Source organism: Octopus bimaculoides, chromosome 4 (assembly GCF_046866305.1).
Source record: "Octopus bimaculoides isolate indiv1 chromosome 4, ASM4686630v1, whole genome shotgun sequence".
Taxonomy (NCBI): Eukaryota; Metazoa; Mollusca; class Cephalopoda; order Octopoda; family Octopodidae; genus Octopus; species Octopus bimaculoides.
In genome coordinates this window covers 76,587,854-76,602,295 of record NC_142931.1, presented here as the reverse complement: position 1 = coordinate 76,602,295, position 14,442 = coordinate 76,587,854, and the positions used below count along the sequence as shown (strand labels likewise).

General features: G+C 33.7%; 1 protein-coding gene across 2 annotated transcripts in view; it reads left to right on the top strand.

The window, feature by feature from the left end:
• LOC106869369 (uncharacterized) overlaps positions 1–14,442 on the top strand; it is a 185,761-nt gene that overhangs the window by 155,614 nt on the left and 15,705 nt on the right. The window lies entirely within an intron of this gene.

Here is a 14,442-nt window from a genome sequence, read left to right as displayed (position 1 = left end):
TTCTTATTCCACTATTCTCACCTAATTACCTAATCTGAACCTTTGATTTTATTTTATATATTTGCTCATAGCCACATGTATATCATATCGTATATTGTAGACTAAATAAGCAGATCAAAGATACTACAACTGGGACCATCTTGGTCTTTTGTTCACATGCAGGATTTCATTATTTGATGTATTGTTTTTTTTTTTTTATGAGAGTGTAGTGATGTGAGATAGTTGTTGGCTGCTGTTTCTAGCAAGTCAAGTCACCATATAGCAGTTTCCTTGTTGGGTCAAACTGCTGAGTGGGTAATCAAAATTGGGAAAAGGTGAATAATATTATGATATGTGTGTGTGTATATTGTTTTCTTCCACCTGCTTTTCTCATGGATTAAATGAATTACTGAGGCAGTGTTCTATGGCTGGACGTTGTCGGTTGCCAGTCCTTGTTTTTCAAGTAAGAGAATGGTACATTTTTATATCTCCTGGCAACAGTGTATCTGGTCTGTCAATTTCATTTAAAGACCAGTGGAATAAAAATATTTTACTTCAACGATAAGGATTGGTAACAGGAAAATTATATACTGTCTCAAAAACTCTAGTCTAATCCATATCAACATAGAAAAGAAAATTACTGATTTGTGTATACACACACATCCATAAATTGTATTTTTACACAGATTATATAAAATATATATATATATATATATATATGTATATATATATATATATATATATATATATATATATATATATATACACACATACATACATACATACATACATACACACATGTGTGTGTATTTGGACATTAAATGTGAAGTTTGTTAATATATGTTATTTGTTGGTTCTAACTATTTGTTTCTGATTATTGTTCATGTATGGCAGTTTTTATGGTTATCTGTGTTGATTAGTTTAATTTATTTGTATCATACATTTTTTTGGTTTATCATTATAGGTGTTTATTGTTGATTGGGTAATTATTGGTTTTTGTAATGTATTTAATTGAATTTTGTGTTGCAATGTAACTGGGTTACAGGTAGTTAAGCTTGTAATTATGATCTGGGTGCAAACTATTTGGATTGTATATTCCCAGGCAGTGTTGGATTATGTTTTACAGCTGACAGCAGAAGTGGTGATCTTACATGTAGGTGTTGAAATTGAACTGATATCCATTAGGCTGCTGAAGAGGGAATTCCCAGTTTTGTTGACTTTATTCCTTAGTTGTTTATGTCTCTAACATTATCTGATTGATTGAGTACAATGTTTTTGTATATATGGTTCTTTATGTGTTTTAGTGTGGCATTCTGAAATTTGTTCATGGTGTTTATCTGTAGACTTGTGTTTTTGTATAGGCTACTAAGTTAACCTATGGATTCTGGAACTGTCAGAGATTCTCAATTAGTTTATTTCATACATTTTTGGATTGTACTGGTTTAAGTTATTTAATAGTTTTTAGGTGCGAGTTAAGACATCATATGTTAATTTAATTTTATAGGAAAATGCATTGCTCACTCGTGTGCGCGCGCGCGTGCACACACACACACACACACACACACACACACAGCTGTTTAATCTATTGCTGTATTATTTTTCCTGCCATTCAACCAACTTGAGGTGATAATAATGATATATTAATAATATATAAATTATTATTATTATAATAATATGAAATATTTTCTTTGTTTGCCAAAAGAATATCACATAAAATATCAATAATAAAGCAAGCTTGAATGACTGGAATATTTTCAGGTTTTTCATCTTATTGAAATATATCCTTAAAAAATTTTATTAGGTTTTTTTTTTCCTTTCATATTTTGTGTGCAATATCTTTCTCTCTTCCTATTCATCACGGATAAATTTTAATTTAAAAGATAAAACTCAGTACTGAAAAGAAAAATACATGAAAAAATATATATATAATTCAGTAGTTGCTAGCTAGTTCAATTGATTTTCATGAGTATCTGGTTTATTGGCTGGTTGTGGGTGATGCACAACACATGCTATTGATATAGTAAGTGTAATCTGTTAAGTCCATTACAGTATAGTGTTACTATTCTGGTATAACTTGCTGTAAGTATCAGATGTATGCATATGGTGTGTTTGCATGTGTATGTACATGTATACTTCTTTCAAAGAATAATATTGATAAAAACTCCAATTATATGCAGTTTTAAATAGTCTGTTTGTTACATATTGCCTAACCATATGTGGTAGTTGTTCTTTAGCCCTGGGAAATCCCAACTAAGCAGACCTTTGATCATAGGTAGTCTTGTTGTGAGCATTATATCATGTTTTGAGACAGTATATTTAGGATTACATTCAACAATGTATCCCACCGATTTTTTTTTTTTTTTTTTGAAAGATGCTAGGGTGTGATTTGAGGGAAACTTGGCTGCCATTTTGAAGTAAGTCATATGACCACAGACCACATAGAAGCACCGTTTTGGTTCATATATATATATATTCCTGTGGCATAATTCTTGTTGGCTTTTCTTTCTTTGATGCTGTTTCATGTTGCTTAATATTCTGTGTTTGTATTTGTTTAGCACAACTACTAGGATACTTAAAAAGAGAAGAGAAAAATGTATTATATGGAAATGTTATTTCATATACTCTTTCAACCATAAGAAAAAGACCTCATAATAATAATAATAAATTATAAACCTCGAAGCAGTTCCCTCCCCTTAAAGGGAATCTTTGTTCCCCTCTCTGTTTCTTAGTAAAATTTCTCCCCCCCCCCCCCCCCCCAGTAACTGTAGGAGGTAACAACAACACCCCCAGTCAAATTTTCCTATTATATTTTCCTTCTCTGCTAATTACTTATTTGCCTATGCATTAATGTTCCCTTCTTGGTTTTGTGTTTGTCGGGGTAGACTGAGATTTTAAAATTACATTAAAATTTCCAAATTTGGTATCTTGAAATGGTTTTCCACATTAAATCCAATTTCGTTATTTATTTGTTCCAGAAAAGCTGCAGAAAAATGTTACTGAGGTTTAAAGTTTAATCAGTTTTACCTAATCAGAAAACAGGATTTGGAAGCTGGCATTTTCTGCATGATAGCTGTCTATCACGGAATGAAAGCACGATCATTAGGAGGTGGCATTTTTATTAAACAAATGAAAGTAAAGCATTGCAACAACCAAAGTTGTAAGGACTTAAGTTTTAATGAATAAAGTCATGGGAAATGGTCGAACAGACATGTAAATAATTTTAAAAGGGGAAAAAATCCTCAACGAAGTATTTTGGGGAAAAATTACACAAATCTGTCCTGATTAAGAGGCCTGTCTGTCAGGGAGGCATACTCTGACATGGAATAAATAAAAATTTATATTAGGCATTACATTGCCTGGCAACAACAGACTATTCAGCTAGTATATATATATGCAAACAACAAGCTTCTTTCAGTTTCCAGCTACCAAATCCACTCACAAGGCTTTGGTTGGCCTGAGGCTATAATAGAAGACACTTGCCCAAGGTGCTACACAGTGGAACTGAACCTGGAACCATGTGGTTGGGAAGCAAGCTTCTTACGACTCAGCCACAACTGTATATTGTGCACATACATGATACTGTAAGTGCATGCACGTCTGTAAACCCTGTTATTGTGTGCAATCGCAACACACATGAAGCAAATACATACTGTACATATGTTATTAGATGGCTATATACTTCCATAATGGTATGAATACTCACTTACAAGTGAAACATTAACTGTCCTAAAAATACTGACCATTTTTCCAAATGATCTGCTTTCTATCTTGCTGTCTCTCACGAAGCTTATTTCTTTGTTCTACCTTCTGTTTACACCATAACACACTGCTACACCATACAGTGTAATTGTAACATCTTAATAACACTTTTATTGTTATTATGATCTGCTATAATATCCTACATATATTTATTTAACTCCAGATCAGCCCTGGTTGAACACTGACAAAGACCTTTCAGCAGTGATCATCCCATCTTTTCTTTTTAGTCATACTGTATCCAATACTATTACATTATTTAATGTGTCCTTTCAATATTGTAGGTGTGATTTGAGGGAGAATTGATTGTTATTACTAGTAGAACAAGCTACCACAATGCAGGCCCCTTTGTTGTCTTTGACAGATTTCTCCAATGCCACCACCTTCCAGAAAACTTTTTAATGAACTACTAAAACATCTATCAAGGGACTTGATATCAAATTTATAATATAGAGATCATAAAGCATTTGTTTTTGTTGGAGAAAAAGGTATAGTTCCCCCCTCCCACTCCTGGGATAGTGCATGCTAACTATTACATTTAGTAATCATTTCTCAAAATTCCACATTTGTACAAATTTATTTTTTGCATGTACATACATTCTTGTATGTGTGTTCACCTAATCAAGAATGTATTCACTTTAGCCCATGCTTAACACAGGAACTTGCATGAAATCGATAGTTTAAAGATGTTAAAATTTAAATTCATATACTTGACTAAAAACTGATTATTACATGAAAGGTAATATCAGATTTATATAAGTAAACTTTTACAAGTTGAGAAATTTCTATACTTTTGTGTTCAAATCATTCCTGGGCCTAGTTTTACTTTGCTTCATAGTGTTCTATGTTGCCATTTATCTTTCCATATCAGTGGCACATAAAAAGGACCCAGCTCACTGTTAAATGGTTGGCATTAGAAAGGGCATCCAGCCATAGAAACCATGCCACAATAGACAGTTGGAGTCTGGACAGCTCCCTGTCAAACTATCCAACCCATGTCAGCATGAAAACAGACGTTAAATGATGATGATGTTTTTCTCTAGTACTGCTATGCCCTGCTTTCTTCTGCAGTTAGTAATAATTTGTACCAGCAATATGCTGGTTCAGTCTAATTAATTATATCTTGTTCCTAAAAAATGTAGTTCTTCATGTCTAGTCAAAAGAAATTCACATATGTTATCAGGTTATATGTCTAGAAGATAACTTCTATGGTGTCTATATTTTGACGGCTGACAGTAATAGCATCTAGCTATTATTAGATGATAAACTGGGACATCCTCATAAAAATAGTCTTCAAACTTGATACGCATAAGAAAGTATTGAATTTAAGATCTGTCTAACCCATGCCAGCATGGAAGAAACAGATCTGAAAACCAATCTTCCTGATAATAGTGGTGGAGATGTTCATGCTGCTGATGGTAGTCATAATGATTATTATTATTATTGTTTCCACATATCAGGATAATGTTATGTAGTAAAGATAACGATGTTATTATGTGAAACGACAAGCTGTCAGTTATTATTAGTTATGAAGCTGGTTTCACAGATTTCTCCAACACCACCACCTTCCAGAAAAAGTTTTTTAATGAACTACTAAAACATCTATCAAGGGACTTGACATCAGATTTATAATATAGAGATCGTAAAGCATTTGTTTTTGTTGGAGAAAAAGTTAGTTCCTTCTCCTCACCCCTGAGATGGTGCATGTTAACTTATTACATTTAGTAATCATTTCTCAAAATTCAACATTTGTGCAAATTTATTTTATTCATGTACATACATTATTGTATGTGTACACATAATTAAGAATGTATTCACTTTAACCCATTAATATTTAAACCAGCCAGATCCAACCTCTCATGCTTACCCTGCAATGTCATTCTAAAAATAAAGAATCACATCAAAATCCCAAAGCTATGTGATAATGCATGATTAATTTAAAACAATGTAAATAATAAGCATTACATTTGACAGGATAATCTGAATGCTAAACCATACCAACAAATATGTATTTTTGCTATATTTACTTAGTAATTCATTTACTGTTAATTTGGTAAGCAATGAAAAAGTTATTTTGATGAAGGAGGCAAAAAAGGAGGTCTAGAATTTTTTTTTTATAAAATACCAGTTATTGTAAAATTATTTTTTCTTGCCTATTACATATTTATTTCTAATTGGGTTTTAATTTGACCGAGTAATCTGCATCTTAAAGGGTTAACATAAACATATGCACCTACAGGATGGAAAACTTTCCTCAGCGGTACACAAGCACTTCTTTTCTTTCTCTTTAACTGTTCCATTCTCTCCTCACACATCCTGCTGAAATAAACACCACAATTCCCATTCCTTGAAATGTTAAAAGTTAAGCTTCATGCGTACTTGGAGAAAGTAACTGAAAATTACTCTATTATTTACTAGACAGCACTGCTTGAGTTCTGGCAACACTTTGGAATATTTCTTCAGACATGGAAGGGTGGATGTTACTTTTCTTTTCATTCTTTTATGAAAATGAGTTATTTTCTTGAGCTGTCTTGCATATGGCAAAACTACTATCATGTTTCTCTTATCAATATTGGTTTGTTCTTTACATTGACTCTATGTTTCTGAGAGTTTTCTTTGACTTCATTTGATTTCTCTGTTAGTCAATGATATATATTTTAGTATTAGCAATATAGGTTTTTTTTTAGTCAATCAACTCCTAATTTAAAAAAAAAAATATGTAAGATAAACAAAATTATACACAATGTTCAGCTAAATTTGACAGTTTGCATGAAAGTAAAAGCAAACACAATATCCCATCAAAAAATATCAACTTGATAAGGCTGGGAGGTAACATTTTACTCAAAGTAGCCACTCTTTGCTTCCACCTCAGCCTCAAGATGCCCCAGAACCTGGCACAAGTGTTCTTTTCTGTGTCCCTGTAAAGATCTTCAAACGCCTCTTTGACTGTGGCCACCAGCTCAGCCTTGGTGTTGCAGGTAGAGAGGTTGGTATCATTTTAAACCGTGCTCCGCACTTAGTAATCCATGAGATTACAATTGGAGGATAAGAAGACCAGAAATTGGAGCTGCTGATATCATAGAAATTCTCTAACAATCACTCTTGACTCTTTCTGGAAGCCAGGCAAGAAAATGAATCCTACTGCCACACATGACCTTCCAGCATCAACCCTTTCCAGCCAGGGTTTGACCAGTCTCCAGCAGCTTCACATAGCTGTCTGAATTGAGCCTAAGGCCCTGGCATGCTGATGCAGTCAGAACCCCTGATGCGTTCCTTCTTGCTGGCCACAGCTTTGTAGTCTCTATTGTAACTGTCCATGTTATGCCTTTACAATGTTCACAGAGCATTGAGCAGCAGTTCTGATGTTGGCATTTTGATACCTGGCACAAATTATCATGATGCAGGTAACTTTTTTCCAATATTCAGATGACTTTCAGTCCTTTATTTTGGCTAACTTTTTTTTTAACCCTTTAGTATTTAAACTGACTGAATAACAACATTTTATTCAATCTGCCTGTTGATCAATTATACACACAAGTGGGTTTTTCCAGTTTGTACAGTTGAGTAAAAGTGTAATTGAATAAAACCTATGGTTCAAATAAGCAATTCTGTTTACTTTGTATGCGACAGCAACTCTTCTGGTAAGAGTTCACTGATCACTTTTTAAGTTTTTTGTATCACAAAATATACAAAAAACTCATATAATGTCTGTATGCATTCTATTGTTGTTGTTTACCTCTCCCCAATAAATCTATGTCGGGCCAATGAGGGCAGTTATTGTTATTGGTATTATCTGCTAGATAAATTTCTAGGTTCACTCTGCCTCTCCCCACTTTTATTTTTTGGTGGAAAAACATGAACAGTACTGCTTTTTATTTCCATTCTTGGATTCTTATGACACTGCTCGTCAAAAAGTCATTTAAAATAATAAATATGCAGACAGTATATTTGACACACAGTGTACTCGTTTGTATTGTATTGTTTTTTGTTTTCTTTTCTTTTTGGCTCTGTAGCAAATGGGAATATATTTTCATAGTGTCTGGTACAAAAATAAAATAAATGGTATGCTCCATGCAGTCTACAACAGTTTCAATTTTCAGTTAATGTTAGACTAAAAATTTCAAGTCTTTGTTTTTTTGTCCCCGACTCAAAACTGATAATCATCTATCATCATCATTATTATTTGTTGTGCTGAACTGAATAACTTACAGCATTAAGTTTCTTCCCTCTTGGTTCTGAGTTCAAATCTCAGCATTGTGAAATTCACATTTTATACATTGAGGATCATTAAACTAATATACTTGCTTAAATCAGCTAAACCTTTTCTTTAATCAATAGAAACAGAACTTGTGCTATTTGGTTATATCCTTTAATTTTCTGAGATTCAGATCTTACTTGGGTCGTCTTTACCATTACATTCACAAGAATCAATAAAATAATTGCTTGTCATATACTGAGGTTGATTCAATTAACTCTGCACTTTGTGGCCTTTTGCTGAAGTAAATCCTAATTGATCAGATTGGCAGAATAAGTAGGGCACTGGACTTAATACCAACAATATCCAGTTATGTTCCCATATATGTTGAAATCAGACCCTGTTAGAATCAGCTTTTCCTTTTGTGCCACTGAGGTGAATGAGAGTCAAATACAGAGGTCTGTAAAATCAGCTCTACTTTCTTCCAAAATGTATGCTGGTGCCTTTATCATATTAATAATAATAATAATAATAATGAAAGGGCAAATATGTTCCCTGCAGAGAAAGATTTCTGATTTACTTGTATTTGAAGAGAAAGTTATTTAAATCATAATTTGTCTAGGAATGGGTGTTTACTTTTAGAATTAACCATATAATAATAATTACCTAATTAATTTAGTGCACCTCTAATTAAGAAGTGTGTTTATCTTAACTATCTGATGGATAGTTGCCATTGTGATGTAATAACAAACTTACTTCTGAGTGATGAGTACAAGTATGGTAAATTAGATTAATTGTAACAGAGCATATCTTTGTATATATACTCTCTGCTGTCCTTGTGAATTGATTGTGCTGCTTACATTCAATGAACCTTTATATGTAGCTATTTCATTTGGTTTCAAATGTACACTATTTGCTAGGTGTATAAGAAAATTCCTGGACCAGATTTAAAAAAAAAAAAAAAAATACACTAGTAAATAATGTATTTCAGATGTTATTTATATTTGAGTACCATTCCTTTTGAAATAGTTCCCCTTGAGAAGGTACACTGCAGTCTCAGTATGTCTTTCATGTCTCAAAAGCACCACAGAAATCATGTTCCTGAATATTGCCTGTGATTTCATTTGAATTTCATTCACCATCTTAAAGCAGCACTATTTACCTGTGTATACTTATCACTGGAATACTTTGTATGCAGGTGATCATGGATAAGGTAATTGTTTATCTGAATGGAAAGTGAATCTATCATCTGTTATTGTTGATTAATATTAGTTGTTCAATCGACTGAGCTGCATTTTCATTGAATTAACCCTTTAGCATTCAGATTACTCCGTCTAATACAATGCTTATTTATTCCCATTGTTTTCAATTAATCGTACATTATTTTGTGGCTTTGAGATTCTGATGATGCATTTGTTTCTTTATTTTAATGACATTGTAGGGTAGGCGAGAAAGGCCTGATCTGGTCAGTTTCAACACAAAACAGGTAGAATTTTGTGCCTAGTATGGCTGGTTTGAATGCTAAAGGGTTAAGCATCTGTAACTGCATGTGATTGAACTGGCCCTTTGAATTACAGCCAGACAGATATACTCTAATAGCAAAACACTAAACAGTATTGCTTCTCTCCTCACACAGTTACACATAAGACATAAACAAACTCACATACATATATACATATTCATACATGGACACACATCCAGTCATGCCCATATACACATATGAATATATATGCATCACATACATGTATATACATATGCATGCACATGCAGTCTGATGATCAGGAGTGAAATTCAAATAATTAGATGCAAGGTGCCTGCTGTCATAAGCATAACTCCCATCTCTTGGTATTGAATATGGTTTGAACTTTTCACCTGTACCTGTGTACACTACACACATACACATTTTACACTCACATACCACAAATTCATTGAGTTTTCATATAGTTTCTGTTTACCCAGTTTCATTCACAATGCTGTGGCTGTGGTCCATGCCTGCTCTATACTCCATGTATATAAATGCAGACAGCTAGACAGACATCAAATTGTATCTAGATGCCAATGAAGTATAATTTGTTAAAATGTTCATTCCAAAATTCCGATTTTTCCTCTATATTTTTGGAACTGAGTTTAATTACATTGTATTTTGTTTTCTGTATAATGACCAAATGAAATAATCAACTGTAGCATTTAGAATAGCATGTTCATATTCTGAAATTTAAAAAGCAAAAAATGATTTAATTTTTGGATAGACATAGTCACTTGCTACAAATAACAGCCAAAGATTCTTCAACTCACATTATATCATTAAAAGGCAAATACCACTTAAACACTTGTTGAAGTTACATATGTACTTACAAGCTATAAAAATGTGTGTTCGGGTCTCTGGTAATCTTTCAGACTCAATTTGCATATTTTGTCATCGTGATTTTGCATATATTTCTATTTTTAGAAATAATTATAAATGAGGAACATATCAAAAATAGTTGCACGTGTGGTATGTGAGTGTAAAATGTGTATGTGTGTAGTGTACATAGGTACAGGTGAAAAGTTTAAACCATATTCAATACCAAGAGATGGGAGTTATGCTTATGACAGCAGGCACCTTGCATCTAATTATCTGAATTTCTCTCGTGATGATCAGATGGCATGTGCATGCATATGTATGAGATTTATATATGTGTATATGGGCATTACTGGGTGTGTGTCTATGTATGGGTTTGTATATATGTATGTGTGTGGATCTGTTTATGTTTTATGTGTAACTGTGTGAGGAGAGAAGCAGCACTGTTTAGTGTTTTGCTATTAAAGTATATCTGTTTGACTGAACGAATCTCTGGTCTTCTTCCTCCCCTCTTCTGAATTAACTTGTTGAAATCCTGTGGCATCTGTAAATCATATTGCAAATCTGTATTTGATTACACTGAAAAATTTAAAATGGCTACATTACATAATACAAAAAAATAACAATTTTTACATATTTATTTATTTTTAATTAATTTATTTTCTACCCTGAATTCACAATAGGTGCACAAATCAGTGTTTCATTTCTTGCTTTCAGTAATGCTGCTGCTGTTGAAGCTGTTGTTGCTACTGTTATTATTTACAACCCAAGAAATGACTTTCATGAAATTAATTAAAATGCAGCTGATGATCTCTAACAATATATATTCTTTTTCTTTTTTTTTCAATATAACAAGTTAATGATTTAAACTCATGAGATGGTACATGTTTATTTTTTTTCTTCGATTTTTCATTTGTAGATTTATATGCTCTTAGTAGATGAAACAATTACATTTTGTTTTTGTTTTTGCTGTAGGTTTTTTGTTGTTTTTTTTTCTTTTTCAACATATTCCATGTTGAGAGAAATGCATTAGTATTTGTTGGTATTTGTAAAATAAATAGCTACCACAAAAATAGCCTTTTAAATGTTAATTTTAACTCCGTTCTATTAATCCAGCTGCAAGCTTGTTATTTGTCTATTCTGTTCACAGTAAAAAGGTATAATTTACCTGACTCTAATAACATTTCTTAGTTTAACTTTTTCCTCTTTTTTTATTATAGTTTTATATAAATAATTAAAGGTGTTGCTGTTTGGCTCTAGGTTGGACCTGATCATATATCACAAACCCAACTTATGATCGAAAGCATTCTTGTTCCAGCTATGGACACCTCTCTCTCTCTCTCTCTCTCTCTCTCTCTCTCTCTCACACACACACGCATGGTGTGTATAAGACTACATCATCAAATATAGCCCTTGTTTTATTGATATTGTTTAGTCCAAGCCAGTACATCCCAAGTAGATCTAAGATCAGAGTCTCCAACCATTACCAAATTCTCTTAAGTCATCTGTTCATAGTATATCCTCCTTCTCCTCATCATCATAATCTCCTTTCCATGTTGGCAATAAGTAGGATAGTTCAATATTCAGCAAGTCGGATGATCACCTCTTTCACCAGTGTCTCATTTTTGGCAGGGTTTCTCTAGTTGGATGCCCTTCCTAATCCCAACCTCTTTACAGTGTACACTGAGTGCATTTTGTGATACCAGTAGCAAGTTTAAAAGAAAAGCCTCTCAAGCCCTGTATTGTCACTGTTCAGATCAGTTACTAAACACTTAATTGCACTGGGTGCTTTTTGTAGTACCAGCACTATTGAGATTGCTTTGTAGATTGTAAAGCAAAAGAGAGCATCCCAGAATTATCATGAGTAGATGGTAATTGAGAGAATAATAGAGGGAATAGTGTTGGAGTCAGAATAGAAGAGACAGGAAAGGGAGTGGGGGAAGAGTAAAGACAAGAGTTTGTGTGAAGAAGAGAAGGATACATTGTGATAATGGTAATAATATGGGATCTAAGAAAATATCAAATGATTTTACAATTATGAATTTGTTTTGCAAGATTCCTGATGAGAATTTATGTGTTGAAACATATTTTTTTGTCAAATGAACACATGCACTATATATTCATTCTTAACTCATTTATTGTTCTTATTTTGTCTTATGTTGTCCATTGTCTAGAAATTTTTCATCACACATCTGTGACCTCTTCAGCAACTCTTCCATCCACATTTCCTCCTGTTCTGTTTAGTCCATTCTGTCTCTCTATGGTGCGTGTCCTTGAGTTATTTTGACTGCTATTTCTAAGAATTTATACATTTGCATGGTTTTTGTGTTACATATGTCTATAAGTATTCTTTCACTGGAGTTATTGGCTTTTTAACTTCACTGGAGTACAGCTTTCAAGGGTTTTAATCATATTGGCCCCAGCACATGTTTCAGTTTGCTACCTGTTTTTATTGATCTCTGCTTGTTGAACCATTAAGTCCCAAGACATGAAGAGACCTGCATAAACAGCCTTGATCCTTAGACTGGTGTAACATAGCAATGGTATAAAACCAACACATATACATCTGAGTGTGCGTATGTGTATGCATAGATTGACATTTATACATGTGTGTCTATATACTACATAACAGATACAGTTGTACACATGTTCATACACACATTTTCATTGGATGTTATGAATACATTTGCATTGATACACTCTCACTCATTTGTAAGGACATACAATCATTCAGTAGTTTTCATGCATGCATTCCTCTCTTTCTCTGTGTGTGTGTGTGTGTGTGTGTAGTTGTTGGATGTTAGTTGTCGATTAGTTTTGCACTAGCTTTACCTTGCTATTTGGCATATAGAAATGTTGAGTACCTATTATTTAGAATTGGAGGTAATTATTCCAATTAGCGAACTAAATAATAATCAACTCATCAATGGAATCGAGCTGACATTTCTTTCATATTCTCATTTTGTTAACAATGATTCTTAGAATCAGTCATTCAACAAAGTAATTGAATTTTCAATTTTCAAGAACTTATGTGTTCTGTGTCAGAATCAGAAGATTGTACCACAGAGTCCTTGGCTGTATCTAATTAATTTTCTCTGTTCTGAGTTGAAATCTAGCAAAGGTTGACTTCAGAAATCATTGAAATAAGTAGTTGTCGAGCATTGGTAGAGATTTATTTGAGCCCCTTACCCTCTTGCTTTTCCTGAAATATGTGACACTGTGTCCGTGTTAAAAATTGCTACTTTTGTTAATAAGAGAAAATCTATGGGGTTGTTCAACTTGTTAGAAAAACCAGCAAGGTCTCTCAATTCTGTCATCCTACTATCTTTTACCATCTTTTGCTTGTTTCTCTCACTGGAGTACAGCCATGCTGGAGCACCACCTTGAAAAGTTTAGCCAAACAAATTGACCCTAATACTTAATTTATAAGTATGTGCTTATTCTGCCAAATCTTCTTTGCTGAACTGCTAAGTTACAGTGAAGTAAACAAATCAGCACTGGAAGAACAAACACAGACATATGCATGTGTGCACGTGTGCACACACACACACACACACACACACACACACACACACACACACACACACACATGTGTTTATATATATATATAATTAATATTTGTTTTTATTTTATAATAAAAAACAATTTTACATTAAACTGAAGGATTATTCAGTATTTTTGGTAGAATACAAATTTATTATTCTTTAACTAGGATAGTGCTGACATTGACTCCAATAGTGGCCTAACTGGTCTAAACCAGCTAAGCTATCATTGGATTGTCAGTCCAATGATGGCCTAGCTGACCATATTATACTTGTTAAAGAATACTACCATTCATGCATAGGTCATTGCTTGTGCCGCCTGACTGGCTCCCTGTGCCCATGGCACATAAAAAGTACCATCCGAATATGGTCGATGCCAGCCCCTGCCCCGACTGGCTCCTGTGCTGGTAGCATGTGAAAAGCACCATTCGAACATGACCAACGCCAATGCTGCCTGACTGGCTCCCGTGCTGACTGGCACATAAAAAGCACCCACTACACTCTTGGAGTGGTTGGCGTTAGGAAGAACATCCAGCTGTAGAAACCTTGCTAGATCAGATTGGAGCCTGGTGCAGCCTCCTGGCTTGCCAGTCCCCTGTCAAACCATCCAACCCATGCCAGCATGGAAA